Source organism: Benincasa hispida, chromosome 9, assembly GCF_027475165.1.
Source record: "Benincasa hispida cultivar pf3 chromosome 9, pf3_genome.v1.1, whole genome shotgun sequence".
Lineage (NCBI taxonomy): Eukaryota > Viridiplantae > Streptophyta > Magnoliopsida > Cucurbitales > Cucurbitaceae > Benincasa > Benincasa hispida.
In genome coordinates, this window is record NC_143486.1 from 37,966,702 (window position 1) to 37,976,593 (window position 9,892).

The 9,892-nt window shown below is 35.1% G+C and overlaps 1 pseudogene; it reads right to left on the bottom strand.

Moving 5' to 3' along the window:
* Positions 1-3,220: 3,220 nt before the first annotated feature.
* Positions 3,221-6,727, bottom strand: LOC150033793 (uncharacterized; annotated as a pseudogene).
* Between the last annotated feature and the right edge of the window lie 3,165 nt (positions 6,728-9,892).

Genomic DNA, 9,892 nt, shown 5'->3' on the forward strand with positions numbered 1-9,892 from the left:
AATATTTTTGGAAGGGGGAAAGAAACAAAAACAAAAACCATAATAAGATTTGGGTGACCTAACTTTAGTTTATTGACATGACAAGGCATGACAACCTTTTGAATTGATTATTGACTTTCTAAGCAACATGTTCAAAAAGGAAACAAGTTGGCCTATTACTGATAGATTTTGTTATTTTACAATTCTTTAAATATATTATTGTTCACTTGATTAATATCCCTAAAAGTACCACTTAATGCAATTACTCTTTCTTCTTTTATTCTAATGGGTCCAAGTGGAGAGCTTTCAATTCAAAATCATATCCATTTATGCAAGATTAGGCCTTAGGAATATTGAAACAACAATTGTTGCAGGCATTTCATTTCTCTTGATGATAGGATCGGCCTTTATTCTAGCCCAATCCATATTTGGGGCTCATCGGGCTAACTACCCCTTTGCTATGTAATTTGCTTAAGTCTCCCTTTTAGTTCTTTTGTTATCATAAGTTAAGGCTCCATCTAATTTAATAATAAAAATAAGATCAAAAGAAAAGAAAAATCACAATTAATTACACATCTTAATTAAATATAACAGTTGAGAATTTCTTATGAGTTTAGCATGAATATAACATTTGAGAATTTCTTATTCGTTGCTTACATTACAAAATTCAATGATATGGCATGGTGGGATGCTTATCTAATTACAGTTGAGAGTGTTAAAGCTGTTGAGGGCATCTTTGGATGTGATTACTTTAGATGTCAATCAGGGTGTGAAGCTGCTGAGGGCATTTTTGCAAGCGAGATACATGGAGAGAGCGACACTGATGGAGAGAGTGACATATATGGAGAGAATGAGATTCATGGAGAGAGCGACATTGAGGGACTGTGATTGGGCTTTTGAAACATTAAGGTATGGTGGGATGCTTATCTAATTTGTTTGAGAGTGTTGAAGCTTTAAATGACACATATTTACAACCAAATCAGAGCAAAGACACCCTTTTGAAGCCTAATATTTGAATCTTCAGCTGATCAAATGAAGTTATACATGTGCTGTGATGGAGAGAGCGAGATACATGGAGAGAGTGACACTAATGGAGAGAGCGAGATTCATGGAGAGAGCGACACTAATGGAGAGAGCGAGATTCATGGAGAGAGCGACACTAATGGAGAGAGCGAGATTCATGGAGAGAGCGACACTAATGGAGAGAGCGAGATTCATGGAGATAGCGACACTGAGGGACTGTGATTGGGCTTTTGAAACATCAAGGCATGGTGGATGCTTATCTAATTTGTATGAGAGTGTTGAAGCTTTAAATGACACATATTTACAACCAAATCAGAGCAAAGACACCCTTTTGAAGCCTAATATTTGAATCTTCAGTTGATCAAATGAAGTTATACATGTGTTCTAACATTGATGGAAAGAGCGAGATACATAGAGAGAGTGACACTGAGGGACTGTGATTGGGCTTTTAAAACATCAAGGCATGTTGGGATGCTTATCTAATTTGTATGAGAGTGTTGAAGCTTTAAATGACATAAGTAAAGACATAACTAAACTTTGCTACCATAACTGCATAAAGCTATTTAAGACATAACTAAACTTTGCTACCATAACTTCATAAAGCTATTTAAGACATAACTAAACTTTGCTACCATAACTGCAGGATAGCAACATATTACACAACTAAATAATGTAGTAATCATACCTAATTTGATGGGCCTCCTCTCTGTGATCGCCATGTCTTCAATCATCTTTTTCATTTCTTCCATTTGTCTCGCATGATCCTCTTGCATTCTTCTCTAAGCGTCTTCGAGTTCCTTAATCCTCGACTGAGACTATTGGAAATTGACTCTCAATTCATCCACTCCCGCCTCTGTTCCTTGAGTAGATGACGAGCTTGATGACATGGTACTTCTTTTTGACTTAGGCTTAGGGCCCCAACCTAGACCTTTTGAATATCTGGGTCATCTACCCAAAATCGTCTCACAGATTTCATCCCCTGTTAGTTGTTGAGAACCTTCTACAGTGGGGCTGGATTCTAATTCCAACATTTGATGCTAGACATAATAATTAAATGGGTAAGAACGAGTGACTAAAGTTAAAAGTGAAAGAAAAACACGACAGTAAAGAAAAAAAATGTTACATGTGCACTTTCAGCAACTTCGTTCACAAACTTGCCACCTGTAGAGTATGTTTGCCTAAATAGATCAATACGTCCTATTTCTCGGCTCTTCTTTGCCTGCAACTTTGCCTTAATTTGCAGGAATGACTTTAATCCACCTACGTGGTCGAACGACAATTTCTCTTTATTCTTTCGGTTCGTCACAGACATTTCCTACATTTGAAGAAAAAAAAATATGTCAATAGTGTGATGTATTAGTAAATGCAGCAAATGATACACGCCATAAATATTGTACCTGAAACGCTTCACTCTCGAAGCGGTCACATAAAAAGTACCAATCTTCTGACCTATTTTTAAGCCAACTAGATAAACTGGCACATGCTTGCTGAGGATCTCCACATTTTCTATAATGTCTGTGCAAGTCTGATCTAAATTCTTTGAACGAGTTTTGCATTTGATGTTCTATGAAATGGTTCAGTCGTTGACTGGACGGATCAAGATCGAAATGAGCCTGCAAAAGAGGGAGGGAAGAATTAGTATAGATGATGGTCATGACTGTAAAAGAAAAAACTTATAATTACTTAACAATAATTGACTTTTAGCCAATTCTATGAACTCGTTTGGAACCTCAGCAAAGGTACAACACCGTACTGGAAATGCAGATCTCACGGCGATGCCAATCGCATTACTAAAACGAACTGAATGTTGAGATATCGGTTTCGTCTCCCCCTCATTTATGACGATTGTGATCCTCCCATGTTTTTGTACTTATTTTTCCAACTGGATGTTCCGGGAATGCTCTCGCTTCTTCCAATTGGATGCTGAGCCACTATCTGAAGAATAAAAAATTTAAAATAGTTTATGATGTATTTTAGTTAACAGAATAGATTTCAAAATATACTAACCTGAAGCATCACCCACAGAAGATACCGTGTTACCTAGATATAACTCCTGGAATTCTTCATCAGCCTCACGTTGCCTATTAGGGGTTGACATCGTATCTATACAAACACAAAAGAAAGAAAAAAATATTAAATTAACAATAAATACGTGTAAGCTAGAGAAAAAGAGAATTTAGTAGATACATCATTACTCATCATCGTAATCTAATTCAAATTATTCATCAGCACTTGAACTATTATTGGGAGATAATTGTTCTTCATCATCATCGTTTATGAAGTCATGATCGCCATGTATAGTAATTGGTCTTTCCACAACTATAGGATCAACGTCAACTCTGCATAAAGTAACCTCCTCAATTGTTTCATCCACTCCGACGCCACCAACAATTTCTAGTAAATCTATTTGTGCGTTTTCAACATCATCCACTTCCGGTACATCCCATATTCGTTTATTTTGGACTACTTGAACAACTTTCCAATTGCTACCATGTTTGATGTCATCAATGTAAAAGACTTGTTGTGCTTGGATAGCAGAGATGAAAGGCTCGTTGACATACCAAAAGTGTGATGTATTGATCGATTTGTATCCTAAATCATCATGTGTCCTATTACTTTTGTTGTTATCTATGTCAAACCATCTACACTTCAATAAGAAAACGCATCTTCTGTTCACATATTGCAAATCTAATACTTCATCTACAACACCGTAGAAATTATTATCCACACTTGTGTTCTCACTGATCTCCCCGGCCACTAGGACTCCACTATTTTGTATAGCTCGACGATTATCACGCTCTACAGTGTGAAACCATACCCCATTAACAATGCATCCATTGTAAGAGCGCACCTCAGATGAAGGTCCCATTGCAAGTGAAAAGAAATCACTGGAGATATCTTCTCTCTCGCGCCGTTGTAGAACCTGATAATTACCATACATTAAAAATGAATACGAAAAATGAATCATCCCTCAACCGTTTCCTACAAAATGACTATGTAGACCTGAGATTTGAACCAATCGGGAAATTTGCGTTGATATTTTATATATAAGTCAGAGGTGCTTTGAGCTTCACGATGAATTAACCTCAAATGTTGCCTAAAATATTTATCATTTAAATGTTATATCAAAGGAGATAACCTAGAATTTAGAAAAGGAAAAAGTTTGAAACGTACTTGCGATAATCTATTATTTCTTTACAATTGTTGAGAATGTACCAATGTGCAATATGCTTTTCCTCCGCTGATAGCATCCGTAAAGTTGACGCCCCTAATGGTCGTACCCTCTGCCTAGATAATTCAAATTCACCAAATATCTCGTGATCGGGAATTTTATCATCATTTCGTTCATCTCTATTGAATCTCGTTTCAATCCCACTTAGATATTGTGAGCAGAAGTTCCATGATTCATTCATTGCATATGCTTCCGCTATAGACCCCTCGGGACGTGCTTTGTTCCGTACAAATTGTTTTAATGTTCGTAAACTTCTTTCAATAGGATACATCCAACTATAACTAACTGGACCCACGACTTTGGTTTCATATGGTAGATGAACTGCAAGGGTGTACCATTACATCGAAAAATGTAGGTGGGAATATTCTCTCCAATTTACAAAGTATGACTATGATGTTTGCTTGTAGTCTATTCAAATCACTTACACATATTGTCTTTGCACATAAGTCGCGAAAGAATGTACATAACTCAACAATAGCAGTGGATACATTCTTCGGTAGGTATGCTCGAATACCAATAGGGAGTAGTCTGTGAAGCAACACATGACAGTCGTACGTTTTCAGCCCTGATATTTTTCCTTCTTTGTCATTAACACATCGTGATATGTTAGATACTAATCCATCAAGGAATTTCACTGATTTCAAATACTTACAAAACAAAATCCGTTCACCATTTGTTAATGTGTATGCTGTGTGTGGTTTTACAAATCTGTTCTTGACCTGTATCTTCAAATCATGTAAGTCCAATCGAGCGTTCATTGTATCCTTTGTCTTTTCTTCAATATTAAAAATGTGCCCACCAATTTGTCGCATATGTTTATTTCAATATGCATTACATCCAATTCATGTCGTAACAATAGTCTGGACCAATATGGAAGTTGGAAAAAAATACTTTTTTTATTCTAGTTTAGAATTCGCTTTCTTTTTTTATCTTACTTCGATAGATGTTTGCTAAGCACAGAAAAGTTTAGCATATTTATTTTTTGTAATATCTCTTCTCCATTCATTACGACTGGTGGAGGTCTACATTCAACATTTCCATCATGTTGTCTACTTCAACGCCAACTATGATTCTCCAGAAGATAACATCGATGTCCCATAAATAATATTTTCCCTCTTATCCCGAAGGACGAGTTATCTTCTTTGAATATTGGACATGCTTGATAACCTTTTGTACTCAACCTAGATAAGTCACCGTACGAAGGGAAGTCATTAATCGTCCATAATAAGGTAGCATATAGTTGAAAAAACGCACCAGTAATAGAATCATAAGTTCGCACACGAATTATCCATAACTCTTTCAACTCCTCAATCAACGGATGCAAGTAAACATCAATTTCCTTTATAGGATATTTTGGACCAGGTATGAGCAAAGACATGAAGAAGTTTGTTTCCTTCATGCATTTCCAAGGGGGAAAATTATAAGGAATTATCACCACAGGCCACATACTATAAGAAGTGCTCATATTTCCAAACGGATTGAAGCCATCTGAAGCTAATCCCAAACGAACATTTCGAGGATCTAAAGCGAAATGAGGGAATTCACGATCAAAATGTTTCCACCCATCTGCATCAGTTGGATGTTGCAATACATCATCCGTTTCAACCCGCTTATCTTTATGCCATCTCATGTCAGAAGCACCTTTTTTTTATGCAACAATCGTTTTAATCTTGGTATCAATGGAAAATGACGCAATACCTTATGTGGTATTTTTTTACCCTTGCCATCATTAACTTTGTACCGAGACTCACCACAAACAGGGCATTGTTGCAAATCTGCAAACTCTTTCCAATACAATACACAATCATATTTGCACGCATGAATAGACTCATAACCTAGGCCTAAATCACACAATTTTCGCTTGGCTTCATAAAAGGAAGTAGGTATAGAGATGTCAGCTAGAAACGCTGGTTTTAACAATTCCAGCAACATGTCAAACGATTTGTTACTCCAGTCGTTCAGAACTTTGATATGCATCAACTTCACTAAAAAGTTTAAGGACAAAAATTACGAACACCCAGGGTATAATTCATTACGTGCTTTGGTTATTAAATCCTCGAATAAGTTTGTGGTATCTCTTTCTTGACCATTAAAGGACATTTCATTCTCAATTCTTCCTTCATTTGCATTTTCGTTTTCAATTGGAACTTATAAGTCATTTATAAGATTCAACATCTCATTTTCTTCGACAGCATTACTCTCTATACTGTCTACGTCAACATCCTCTATTGAATGACTTGTATGACTTCTAGATAAGTTTACTGGCTCTCCATGATATACCCATTTACAATATAAGGGAGATATTCCATATGTTAATAGATGTCGTTCCAAAATATCTATCTTTTTCCAAATTAAATTCATACAATTCTTGCATGGACATCTTATTCGTCCAGAATCATTTACATGAAACCTTGCCATATCTAAGAACTGTGATACTCCTTCTCTATAATCCACTGATAACTTATTCCTTAGTTTAATCCATTCTTTATTCATCCTTAAAAATAAATATTTTCTGACCAACTTGTAATCCAAAACAATAACCTGGATTAGAGGACAAAGTACATAGTATTATTAAGCATTGAGTTCCATAATTTTAATTTCTTAAGGCAAAATAAACACATAGGTCCCTAGACCGCTTAAATTGTCTTAACAACTTTCAAATGTTTTATTTAGTACGTCTCAAAGCTTTCAAATTTGTGTCTAATATAGGCCTTTCATCTATTCAACATCTTCTAAAATTTACAAGCCTATTGGACACAAACTTTAAAGTTCAATTTTCTATTAGACACAAAATTTAGTTTTATGTCTAGTAGATTCTTTATACTTTTTTAAAATATTAAATGCGTTAAGTACAATAGTTTTTTCTAAATTAAGTAATCCATAACCTTAAGAATTAAAAGAAAAAAAAAACTCAATCCACAATAACATCAACAATCCATAATTCATAATTCACATTAGATTAATATCAACAATCTATAATTCATAATTCACATTAGATTACCAACATGCTAGAAATTAAACATTAGTAACATTAATTATCAACATTAGTAACATGCTAAAAATTAAACATTACTGACATTACCGACATGCTAGAAATTAAAAACACTGGCTTAAATTAAGATACAAAATAAGAGAAAATAAATGAAATGGATGTGCATGATCCTTGATGAAAGCTTGAAAATAAACAACAAATTTGCAAGCAATGAAGGGGGGTAGCAGCGGACGGCAGACGACGGCGCGAAGGGGGAAGGGCAGGCGTGAAGAGGGGCGGGGGCGTGAAGGGAAGAAGGAAAATATGCCTAGGAGACCATCGGGAGTTCCCCGAGAACTCTTGATGCCGCTTAAATGTGTCAGGAGTTCCCGAAGAACTCCCAGCGCCGGTTTGGATGCGTTAGGAATTCCCGAAGAATTCCCGACGAACCTTTATGGCGTCGGGAGTTCCCAGGGAACTCCCGACGGTTCTTTACTTCGTTGGGAGAGACGGTCTCTCCCGATGACCTAACTCCCAATGCCTTAAAACGACATCGGGATTTCCCCTTTTTATTGTAGTGACTTTTATTTTTTTTTCCTCCCGTATGTCTAATTCTTACGCAAATTTGTAAACAACAAAATATAACCAAATACTTCAAGTTAAAATATAAAAATCCTACAAAAAGTTTACAAAAAGTTTAAAAATCTGAAAATCAGAATCTTTCATGTGCATAAAATTTAGGAAAATGATGAAATTGAAGGGATTGCATCTTGCAGCAAAAGCGTTTGTGTGAGAACTTGCATCACACAATTAGATTTTTCCATAAACAAATTCAGTATACTAAAATAGAATATAAACATATAATATAACATGCTTTAGGGAAAAACATTAGAATCATTCTTAGCTTTGTAGATTCTCAAGCTTCACGAACAATCCTCTTTAAGTTTTAACGAATGGCTTCTCTAACGATTTTGATTATGATCGATTTCTTGAAAATTCTCAAACACTACCACGAGATTTAACCTCATTATTCTCTAGGTGGAATCTAACTCTTGGGAGAGGGATAGGAGAAAAGGGTTTTGGAGAGTAGAGATGATTCTCTTTGTGACTTAGGAAAAAAAAATTGCATAATAACACTTCTGGGTTATGTATTGTCAATGTCTGTCTCAGTGTCTCCCAAAGGGGCAGTAGGGAGGTCTTTATATAGAAAAGAGCCAAGCTATTTTCCTAACCCTTTCTCATTTCCCTTTTCCACAATTAATTAATTAAATAACACTGATTTAATTAATTAGCACAATTAAATAACACTTATTTAATTTAGTTTGCACATTAATTAAATAACTATTTATACATTAAATCTAATTTAATGTATATATATTTAATTATCATCAACATGATATGTATATGTGTAGTATCTCTCTATTAATTAATTCTTTATGAATCTAATTCACTTGAGTTAATTAATTAAATATTATTGAAATATTACCTTCCAATTAAATTGAATTATAGATCATATCAATAATCAATTATATATTAATCACATTAATATATGGTTTCTTCAAATTAATTTGAATAATTCAAATCGTCTCTCTTAAATATCCTTTACTAAGCTTACAAGGGGTCCTAGTGGACTGTAGATTAGAAACTCCAACGATATGAGATTAATTGACTTACCTCATTAACGAAGTTAATCAATAATCGTTAATTGTGAGTACACTCCACTACAGATCCACAACTGCACTCTTTTCACTATAAATATATTTATGTGTCCAAGAATATAGACTAATAACAACAAGTTAGTCCTTCATGAGTGTTTGTAACTTCAATTAGGTCAAATTATCGTTTTACCCTTAGGTTACCTCTGATTTCTTAAGTACAGTGCTTCTCTAATGAACAACCTGTTTATGTTCTAACTAATAAATAGAAACTCCTATCGGGCCAATGAGAGGGTATGGCCCTTTGTTCAAGTCTCAAGACACCACTTAAAGGAACACTCATCTACTTACCTTTAAGGTGGGATGGAGCGAATTCCATCTTGTATTATCATGTTCCCAGCTCTAGACTCTGTCTATTCCCCAAAATGGTAGACATATTGAGTCGAAAACTTGCCTCCCTCACCCACAGAAATCAAAGGACAATCCCTCGTGAACAAGAGTTCGTAATACACTCAGAATTAAGACTAAGTTTCTTAGGTCAATGTATTGAAATAGGAACCAAACTAGTTAACTAGTCCGATCTTATGCAAACTCATTGTATAGGATACCCCCACTCACATGTCAACTGCACGAACGTGTTGGATCATTGTGTTTGTATCAAATACAAAGTGGGTTGTATCCATAGTGTTACCAAGATAAGGTACCGAGTCTTATCCCTATACTATAGCCCCTTCAGGTTGTATCTTGAACATTGATCCTTGTATGTCTCCACATACAGTTCAAGACTCATAAGGAAACCTTGGATGTTAATTTATTGGATTTAGGGTTATTAAGATAAAATAGACAAACAACACAAACAATAACATTTATTGAATTGACATTTATAACTCTTTATTGATGACAGTCAATTAATAAGATTTACTATCTACGAGTTTTAGGGCATAACACGTAACAAACTCCCACTTGAACTAAAACTATAGTTAATGGATTTTCTAAAGCTCCCTCGTTCAGGGTAAAAACTGATCTTGACGT